At 54.7% G+C, this 6220-nt stretch overlaps 1 long non-coding RNA gene across 2 annotated transcripts; it reads right to left on the bottom strand.

The window, feature by feature from the left end:
- Positions 1-1618: 1618 nt before the first annotated feature.
- Positions 1619-5355, bottom strand: LOC134430454 (uncharacterized). 2 transcript variants are annotated; one of them, XR_010030825.1, is made up of 2 exons: positions 4654-5355; positions 1619-3110 (listed from the first exon to the last, which is right to left on the bottom strand). It is a non-coding gene; the product is annotated as an uncharacterized LOC134430454 (long non-coding RNA). The 2 variants fall into 2 exon arrangements; XR_010030824.1 differs by having other exon boundaries at positions 1619-3038.
- Between the last annotated feature and the right edge of the window lie 865 nt (positions 5356-6220).

Below are 6220 nucleotides of genomic sequence, written 5' to 3'. Positions count from 1 at the left end.
CTGGCAAAACAAAAGGTTCCTCCGAAGGCAGATTGGGGGAAATGCCGGGAGCGGGGCCGGTGCTGAGCCAGCTGAAAAGGCTGGGAAAGGCTGGAAAAAAGACTGGGGGGGAAAAAAGGCAGGGAAAGGCAGGGAAAGGCTGCACTTCCAGCTCAGGAAGTTTTTTGCCTGTGTGCAAACAGCCCTGGCCCGGCCATAAAGGTTTTTCTTATTATTCCTTCCTTATCAGCCCCCTTGCATCCCTTCCTTGCCCCCTCCCCTCACCATCCCCTGCAGCCTCACTCACCGCTGCGGTTTTGGGCCATTTTGGGGGGTCTGGGTCCATTCCAGCTCCCGAGAGCAGCCTGATTTCCCATAAATGTGGCTCAGGGCTGGCGCAAGTGCTCCTACCTGGGTCGTGAGCTCACGCTCTGCTCCCACACAATCTTTAGCTCAATCTTTACCTTGGGGAGCCTCACATTGAAGGGGACCCTCCAGGGGAAAATAATTGGCGTGAAAACATCCTCTGGGGAAGAATGGGGAGGGATACAAGGTGCTAACTATAAATACAAAAAAAAAAAAAAAACCCAATAGAAATAGAAATAGAAAAAATAGAAATAGAAATAGAAATAGAAATAGAAATAGAAATAGAAATAGAAATAATAGAAATAGAAATGCCCCGCCTTTCCCAGCATTTCCCTGCCTTTCCAGCCTTTCCCAGCCTTTTTTGCTGTCACTGATTTCCCATTTTGTGGAGCGGAGCGGGGTGGGAGTCTCGATCATCCCGCAGGGCTGGGGGCGCACGGGAGGCACATTTTGGGCACATTTGCGCTCATTTTTGCTCATTTGTGCTCCAATGCTGCTATCTGCTGGCTGTGCTCCGCCAGAGCGCTCCGAGCGGGCTCCAGAGGCAGAGTGGGGATTTTCCAGAGTAACAAATGCGTTTAGATTGAGGTGAAATGTGCATCCTTGGGTTAAGCCTGTTTCTTGCTTTTTAGTCTGTTCTCGCAAAAAAGCCTGTGCTCTAAGAAACTGCTTCAGCAGAAAGACAAAAATAAGGGAGGGCCCTTGAACTCTGAAACAGAGAGAAAGCAGGGTCAAAATGGCCCAGGAATTATTTCTGATAAAGAATTAGCGGCAAATGCCGCACGAAATCAGCGGAATGAATATGTATTGCGAAATTGCACACATGCGGATTTGAGAGGGGGATAAAAGGGGATCTGGAGTTCCCAGAGGCACGCATGTCATTTTAGGGGAACGATTCCCACATTTTACAACTTTCGCCAAAGTTGTGGAGTTTGTTTGTTTCCATAAATCACTCTAGAGGGCATCTGGAGCTCGGGGAACGCTGCCCTGGCAGATCCCGCATTTCTTATTTATTGTGGGAGCTCTCACGGTTTTGCTGCTCCCAAAATCCGGCTCCTGCCCCAGCACAGAGCCCGCGGTGCTGCAATCCAGCCCCAGGATCAGAGAAACGGCGGAATTACAGAAAAATAATGTGAACAGCAGGATGTCACTGCAGGGCACAAAACACACAACCTGCACACACTGCTGTTCTCAAGGTAAAAAATGGGACTTCTCATTTCTGACTCCAACATTTATAGACTTAGTTTATAGATTTAGATTTAATTTCTGACTCTAACATTTATAGACTTAGATTTAATTTCTGACTCCAACATTCATAGATTTCCAAAAGTGACCCTGGATTGGAGGGTGACAGTGCCACCGCTCCAATGACACTGGACAAATCATCAAATTTCTCCTCCTCCATAAGAGAATGCAAAACAAGAAGTTATTTACAGAAAGTGTGTGAGAAAGTTTGTTACAAGAATGCAAACATCAGAAGGCTTAGAAAATCTTAAAAAATCAGGGCAACAGTAGGACTTGGGGCTCAGATTCCAGGAACGGGGAACATCCATGGTGGCATTTATAATGTGGGTTTCACACCAATTTCTTTCCCATCTGCTTGCTCAGTGTCAGATCCTGCGTTCCTTTTTTAATGTGGGAGCTCTCCCAGTTCCGCTGCTCCATCCCCGCAGGATTTCTGGTCTGACCCAGGGGATTCAGGGGCACAGGAGGGCTCTGGTGACATCCTGTGTCCCACCTCAGGAAAAGAAGCTGGAGAAGCCCCAGAACTCCTGAAATCCCAGCCAGGGAACCAGCAGTGCTGGGCTCAGTCCCTCTGAGCCCCAGCTTTGAGCCAGCCTAAACCTCAGCTGGCCACAAAGGCATTTCCCACAGCTGGAAAAGAGGGATGATCAAGCTCATTTTGATTTTTTTTCCTCGTTTTCCAGCCAAGGTGGTGGGCCTGGCAGTGCTGGATTAGTGGTTGCACTTGATCTTAGAGGCTGGACTTGATCTTAGAGGTCTTTTCCACCTTAATTCCTCAATGATCCTGTCTTTGCTTTCCAGGTAAAAGAACAGCATCTGCGTAGGGCTTTTCCATCCCTCCCTTTTAAAAGAACAAATTATATTTACAGCTCTTTGCATCACAGGCACTTCCCATGTGTTTGCAGCCTTTAATCTCGGCCTTCAGATCCATTTAATTTGCTGCTGTTTTGATTTGTAGTAACAGACGTAAATGAGATTATCCATCCCTTGAGATCGACTGTCAGAGGCAAACGCTGAGGAATTGGGGTCTGAAAGTATTTTAATGTGTTCAAAACCCAGGGGGAGCCAGGACTGAGCCCCCAGAGTGGGAGCAGGACCTTGGGGTGGCAGAGCCATCCCTGACCCCTCCTCATTCCTGAAGGAGCCACAGGGGCAGGGGGAAACGCCTTCACAGCGTGCAAAGAGCATCCCAAGTGCTGGGAGGCTGGAAATTTCCCTTTTTGACTTAAAAAAGTCAAGATAGGTGAGCGAGGGGTGCGGTTTGCGGGTCAGTGTGGAGCCAGATGCAGAAATTCCTTGAGTTTAGGTCCTTCTATTGAAAATTCTTTGTGTTTTTCTCCTGGAGAAGGAAAACCCCACATTTTTTTGAATAGTTTTTCTGTTGATTTCCTAATGGCAACTTCTGATGTTGGGGAAGATGTGTTCCATTTCTGGTTCCACTGCTCTGACTGCAGAAAAACAAAGGTCTGAAAAGTTCTGTCCCTTTTGTCCTGTGTAAGACACGGGTGCCCCAAGGGCTCCTACATGGGAAATTGGTTCTCAAGTTACTTATTTTTTGTTCCTATAAATTAAGAATACATCACCCTTCTGACTCTTAGTTATTTATTTGCTATTTCTGGTTCTTTTGATTTTTTTTCTCTTAATATTTTTTTAATCTTCATGTTTGCATCTTCCTTCTTTCCTTATCTCCTGCCTGCCCCAGAGGCTTATTGCTGCTTTGGCAACATGCTAACGTGTTTAGCAACGATAAGACGTCTAATTAATAGTTTAATTAACAGTACAAGGTCTTAATAGCTTATTAAAGGAAATACATTCAGAAAACTCTTTTCCTCTCCTCGTGCTGGTACAATATAATTTCCCAGCGAATGACAAAACAGTTTGGAAGGCTCAGATTTGAGAGAGGGACGTGGGGCTGTGTTGGTGATTTCACGGGGATTTTGCACCGCTAATGCCATTATTTTGTTGTTGTTGTTTTGAAACAATTTAAGAGATTAACAAAAGCGATTGGGAAGGAGCAGGCGGGGAGAGGAATTAACAATCGCTGGCCCTGCTCGTGCTTATAAACAAATCCAAGGCAAACTTGCTCTTTAAGAGGCTCCGGCTGAAATGTCAGGTGGCGGCCAGAGCCAGGGCAGCGCTGCCTCCTCCGCTCCTTTCCACTAAATTACTGAAAAATCTTTTATTTAAACAGAGGAGAGGAGAGGAGAGGAGAGGAGAGGAGAGGAGAGGAGAGGAGAGGAGAGGAGAGGAGAGGAGAGAGAGGAGAGGAGAGGAGAGGAGAGGAGAGGAGAGGAGAGGAGAGGAGAGGAGAGGAGAGGAGAGGAGGAGAGGAGAGGAGAGGAGAGGAGAGGAGAGGAGAGGAGAGGAGAGGAGAGGAGAGGAGAGGAGAGGAGAGGAGAGGAGAGGAGAGGAGAGGAGAGGAGAGGAGAGGAGAGGAGAGGAGAGGAGAGGAGAGGAGAGGAGAGGAGAGGAGAGGAGAGGAGAGGAGAGGAGGCAGGACACAGCACAGCAGGGCAGAGCGCCGCCGCAGCTCGGCTTCCCCCGCCGCCGTGCTTTTCCTCTGACCCACACAAAGATTTCTTTCTAAATTTATCGCGGCGTCCATCGGCAGTCCCACTTAGCGCAGATTAGGCGGCGGGGCGGGCAGGGCCCATGGCAATGAGGGCAGGGGAGCCCGGAGAGCGGCGGGGGAGGGCGAGGGGCCCCATCCCCGCTCCCAACTCTCCATCCCCGCTCCCCAACTCTCCATCCCCGCTCCCAACTCTCCATCCCCGCTCCCCCGCTCCCCGTCCCCGCTGTTCCCCGGCTCCCCCCGCTCCCCAGGATCCCCCCGCTGGCCGCGATGCCGTCCCGGTGGCAGCGCCCCAGCCCCGGCTGGCTCGGGGAGGTTGTGCCGGTGCCCGGAGGCGCCAGCGCCGGCACCGCTGGGGAATTTCCACTGGGTGCGGAACCGTGCGCGGGGCGCGGAGCTGGGGCAGCGCTCGGGGAGGCTCCGAGCGGGGCTCGGTGCGGCAGCCCCGGCCTTGGAGCGTCCCCAGCCTCCCCAGAGCCCCCCGGTTACACCTGCACGTCCGGGGGGGACACGGACCGGTCCTGTCGCTGATTTGAGCTGCAGAGACGAAGCCCTGCCCAGGAGTCTGAGCCGTGTTTGGAATCACGCAGGGAAATTATGCAGTTCCAAGGATGGCATAATTGGGAGAACGCTTGACTAGCGCAATTTTCTCGTGTGCCTGTCAGCAAATCACTTAATGTGCGCTGTGCCAAGTTCCCGGCCGTTAAATGGGGAATGATTATCCCACCACTTCCAAAGAGGGAGCGAGGATAATACCCACTAATGACTGTGGGGGTCCTGGAAGGTGGTCCCGGAGCTGCAGCGGCGCACGCAGGGGCTGCAGCCCTGCAAGGAACACGCAGCACTTCAAACCCGACCGCCAGACATTTATTTCTCCTCATGCTGCTGTTTGTTTTTTTTTTTTTTAATCCCGAAATAGATCCGCGTCTGTTTGTGCCGGATTCTCAAAGACTGCGCCGTCATCCCCTGGGATGGGACATCCCAGCTCCGGCGGGGAAGAGGCGGAGAATGCGGGGGGAAGGCGGCTCCGAGGAGTCTGGGGGGGACCCCTCACTCCTGCCCCGCTCCCCCCGGGCCCTTTCCCGGCCTTTCGCTGCCTCCGGGGGATTGGAGCGGGACCTCGGCCCCGCGGCCGCCGCCTCTGCGCGGGATCCAGGCGGGCCCGGGGGGCTCGGCCGGCCCCGCTCGGGCCCCGCTGCCCGGGGAGCGATCCCGGGCCGGGGCTGCGGCGCCAGGCGAGTACCGGGGCCGGGCGGCGGGGGGATCGGGGCCGGGCACGGCCCGGGCGCAGCCCGCGCACATCCCGCGCACGTCGCGCTCTATGCCCGCGCACACGGCGCGCACGTCGCGCTGGATCTGCGGGCTCATCCCGCGCACGTCGCGCCGCATCCCCGCGCACATCCCGCGCACGTCGCGCTGCATCCCCGCGCACATCCCGCGCACGTCGCGCTGGATCTCCGCGCTCGCCCCGCCGCATCCCCGCGCACCTCCCGCCGCATCCCCGCCGCACCCGCGCTCACAGCGCGCCGCATCCCCGCGCTCACCGCGCTGCATCCCCGCGCACGGCCCGCGCACACCCTGCGCACACCCTGCGCACATCCCCGCGCACAGCGAGCTGCGTCCCTGCGCACATCCTGCGCACATCCCGCTGCATCCCCGCGCCTCCCGTGCGCATCCCCTGCCTGCATCCTCGGCATCCCCCTGCACATCCCCTGCACATCCCCTTCGCTTCTCCTGCATCCCCTGCACATCCCCTTCGCTTCTCCTGCATCCCCTGCACATCCCCTGCACATCCCCTGCACATCCCCTGCACATCCCCTGTTCATCTCCTGCATCCCCTGCACATCCCCTGCACATCCCCTGTTCATCTCCTGCATCCCCTGCTCATCCCCTGCTCACCCCACGCCCCCACTCCCGTCCTGCCCCCCGCTTTTCCCCCCGTTCCTCGCAGCTCCGGGACTCCCCTCCGCTGCCCCGGGGCCCGAGGGGAGGGTCTGGCGTGGGAGAGGGATGAGGATAATTGAAAATCATGATAATGCTGGTAATGATGATGATTAT

The sequence above is a fragment of the Melospiza melodia genome, chromosome 28, assembly GCF_035770615.1.
Source record: "Melospiza melodia melodia isolate bMelMel2 chromosome 28, bMelMel2.pri, whole genome shotgun sequence".
Taxonomy (NCBI): Eukaryota; Metazoa; Chordata; class Aves; order Passeriformes; family Passerellidae; genus Melospiza; species Melospiza melodia.
The sequence above is the reverse complement of the archived record's forward strand: the minus strand, read 5'-3'. Positions and strand labels throughout refer to the sequence as shown.